The following is a 4,196-nucleotide window of genomic DNA, read 5'->3' as shown; positions in this document are numbered from 1 at the left end:
GGGGGGGGGGGGGGTAATAACAGGAGGCGCCTGGCTGAGGGGATTCGCGCCTGCCATACGCATAAGGCGCGAACCCCCCGAGAAGTCAAACTAGGCGCCTTCGGGAGGGGACCGGGTGGCTGATCCACCAGCGCGGCGGCCACTCACCCCCCTCCCTCCCAACGTACGGGGTCTCCTCACCGAGAGGGGTGGAGGGACATAATGACTTCTCCACCCCATAACTTCGGACGGTAGCGAAGGGGCCGGCCGGATTCGGACGGGACCAGACCTGACCCATAGTGCCCCGTTTGGGGGAATAGTGTGACCGGACAAGGAGGCCCACTTCCGGTCGTGGGGGATCGGTTGAGTGGGCCGGGGGGAATTTCCCCCCGGCCCGGGAGTGGGAGCGGGTTTGCTAGACCCGCCCGGCGGCCGAGGGCGTCCCGGAAATTATGTGCGAGCGGTTGCCGGGGCGCCCTTCTAATGGCCGCAAGGAGCCTGGCAGAGGTTTTAGTGGATATGCCCCCTCCCCGGTTTTGTTGGGAGAGGGAGAGTCCCACACTATTCCTGGGGAAGTCCCGTATTCCCCGAGGGTGTGCATTTTCTCTGCTAACAAAAAAACAGGTTCGTCAGACTCCAGGAGACCCTCCAAGCTTGGCGGGTTTGCACTGATTCTATTGGAATAAGTTTCCCTGTCCGTGTGGGTGGCGGACGTAAAGAATACCCCCAACGTATGGCCTGCGTGTCGTAAAAGGCGACTAAAAGACCCTCATGGGTGGATTGCTGGGCCCATGAGTATAAGGAGCCGGGGGGCGCCCTTCCTTTTCGCTTCAGAAAGAAAGTGGCTCCCAATGGCGCCTACAGCAGGGGAGCTTACCGGATCCCTTATGCCAGTATGGTACCGGTCTCTCGGGTGGGCAGCGGCGCCCGAAAGTATAGGTGTATATCAGTTGGACACGGGGTAATTGGACACAGTCCAATCACAAGTCGCTGTTCCAAGACCATAAAAATGTCTCTAATCACACGGTGCTGTGATTGGCTGTGTCCAAATACATCGTGTCCATGTGCACCGCTCCCGAAAGTATCAGGGAGAGGCGAGCGCGCCCGGCTGTCCTCAGGGCAGCCGGTGCGGGCAAACCAAACTCACCGCGGAGGCTGTCGGGTCCCTAATGTCTGTATGGCAACCGGCTTCCCGGGTGGGCAGCTGCGCCCGGGAGTAGCAAGATCTTCGGTGAATACATCACCAGGGATCCACAGCGGGAGCAGGGCGGGCTCCTAAGGCTCAGTTGAGCCAAACCGCCCTAGGGAACGGCCCAAAAAGCCGCCCGGGTTAAGGGCCCGCCGTCATTCTTCCCATTAAATACTAATAATGAGTTCGACCAGAGATAAGACTTCCGGCGGGTCGGATACGTCGGGCCGGCACAGGAGGGGTCCCAGCCCTCCCCCTCCTGTCGTCAACACACTATGGGCCGGACGTGAGTGGGGCTGCCGGGGTGTCGACGGCGGGCACCCCGGTGGTCAGGACTACCGCCGCGGAGAGTGGGGGGAAGGATAGAGGAAGTAGTGGAGAGAGGATAGGGAAAAAAAGGTCCAGGAGTAAGACAGAAAGTGAGAGGACACGCAGGAGGGGGAGATCGGGCTATGCCTCCAGCAGCAAGAGCTCCGGGAATGAATTCCCGGGGCTATGGATGCCCATACAGGCGAGAAGAAAAAAAGCCGAGGATAGAGTCAGGAAAGGAAAAGAGGATAAGAAGAAGGAGGAGGAATATTTCCATGATATAAGGAAGAAGGAGAGGGCCATGATGAGCGAAGGCTTACCGGATATAGGCTGCCCGGAGGAGGTCCTGGAGTTCATCCAGGACCGACTCGATTATATAGGACAAAGAATGCGGAAAGTGCTAGAAATGGCCGATAAGAATAAAAGAATGAGTGGCACCGAAAAGCATATCGTGAGAAAGGCGGAGACTGAAATTCGGGATGCCACTTTGGAGGTCGACGATGCGGTAAGAGGTAGCATAAAATCGCTAAGGGACAGGAGGACGAGAGTAATGACTATGTGGAAGGATGAGGAAAGCAAGTCGATAAGAAAGGAAGGGAAGATGATGAGATTGAGTAGAGCATTAGAAGAGATGGAAAAGGAGCGGGAAGAGAGGCAAAGGAGGGAGATGGAGATGACAGGGAGAGGAGGAGGGGGAGGACAGGGCTACGTCCTCTTTCCTTAAGCCCTTACCAGACAGAAGGGATAGGGCGACATCACCGCTGCGGAGCGCGACCCTCAAAGGTGGGAGCGCGTCGGCTGGCGGGGTGCGCTGAGAAAATCGGGGCTCGTCGCGCCCGCCGTGGCTCCCCCGGGAGACCGGTGATGGGGTGTGGCGGGCGGGAGGGGCACGAAGAGGAGAAAAAAAGTCCCTAAAAGGGACAGTGGGGAGACGGCGGCCCCAGGGCGTCCGTTAACGCCGGGGGCGCTGCCGATGCCGCCGGCGACGGCGGCGGTGGTAGTTCGCCTGGGGCCGGGGGGCCTCTCTTATGCAGAGGCCCTCCGCAAGGCAAGGGGCGATGTCGCCTCGGGCGCGGGCGTGGCCCGGCCCGCCTTTGTGAGAAGGGCCGCAGCGGGCGGCCTCCTCTTTGGGCTGGCCGGGCTCGGCAAGGAGGGGGAGGCGGATGCCCTAGCTGCCAAGCTCAGGGCGTCACTCCCGGGGGCCGTGGTAACACGGCCCTGCAGGATGGGGGAGGTCCGACTTGTCGGTTTCGACGAGTCGGTCCTCCCGGAAGAGATAGAGAAGGTCCTTGCAGCGCAAGGTGGATGTGGGCTGCGCGAGATCCGCCTGGACCCCATCCGGTGGGGTTGGCGGGGCGAGGGGACCGTATGGACGCGGCTTCCCCTCGCCTCGACCGCCAAGATAGCAGCCGAAGGGAGGCGCTGAAATGGGCGGGTGCGCGGGTAGAGATGCTTGCGATTCGCTCTCTCCAGTGTTACAGATGTTGGAGACTCGGCCACGTCCGGGCGGCATGCTCCGCGTCAATCGACCGGAGTGAGCTGTGCTCCTGTGTGGCCGGGCCGGGCACATCGCGCGGGTCTGCTCCGAGAGCATGGCCTGCGCGGTATGCCGAGAGGAGGGGCGGGACTCAGCCTACCGGGTGGGTGGTCCCGAGTCCCCGTTGGGAAAAGGGGATTCGGCGGGCGGCCGGCCGCCGGGTCACCGTAGAGGTCGACCGCCGAATGCGGTCGGCCCGGGCCCCCCTGCGGACGGCGCACAGTGGGACGAAACCACCAATTCTGTGGACATCGATAAATTGTATCTAAAATATGCGTTTTTGGAAAAAATGTTTCATATAAAAGTTATAGTAAATTAAGAACCACAAATGATGCTGATATTTTTTAACCTTGTGATGACCTTGAAAAGCGTTATCAAGGTCAGCATAAAAATCTGAAATGAGATTCCCTCGTTTTAATTGCATATTCTTGTAGCTTACTTTCAGACCTTTTCAAAACACTATAATTAAGTATTTTTTCATAAAGTACTTTTCGAGTTGTAAAGGTTGAAAGTTGCTATACCGCCAGTATTAGCACTACCTACTGTACCGCGTGGAGATTGCCTGGTCGGATTTACACCTGTAATGCCTCATGTGTTATTGTATCTTTTGTGTTATGAGTATCTGTATTGCCAGATTTTATTATTGTTTACATCGTTTTTTCTACTATTAGCCAAACGAAATTGTAACTCATTTTTATTAATTGAGTGATTAAAAAAAAAGTTCAAATATGTACAAGATCTACCATACAGGGTATTAAAAAACTTTCTTTATATTAACAATTTTTACAGGTTTCAACTGCGACCTTTTGCGACTTTTTATTCTGCATATGATAAAGTGGATCAAAACCATCAATAGACTTCCATAAATTGTTTATAAAATATATATTTTTGAGAAAAATATTTCGTATAAAAGTTATAGGAAATTAAGAACCACAAATGATGCTGATATTTTTTAAACCTTGTGATGACTTTGAGAAGCTTTATCAAGGTCAGCATAAAAATTTGAACTGAGACTCCCTCGTTTTAATTGCATATTCTTGTAGCTTAGTTCGAGACCTTTTCAAATTACTATAAGTAAGCATTTTTGTACTAAGTATTATTTGAGTTATAGATGTTGAAAGTTACTTTAGCGCCATACGTAGAAAAAGGACTTAGTGAGAACAGCTAAATTTCGGTAGGTAA

The sequence above is a fragment of the Odontomachus brunneus genome, unplaced genomic scaffold (assembly GCF_010583005.1).
Source record: "Odontomachus brunneus isolate Ranch 3 - 2012 unplaced genomic scaffold, Obru_v1 Obru_scaffold_038, whole genome shotgun sequence".
Classification (NCBI taxonomy): Eukaryota; Metazoa; Arthropoda; class Insecta; order Hymenoptera; family Formicidae; genus Odontomachus; species Odontomachus brunneus.
Note: the sequence above shows the minus strand (reverse complement) of the source record.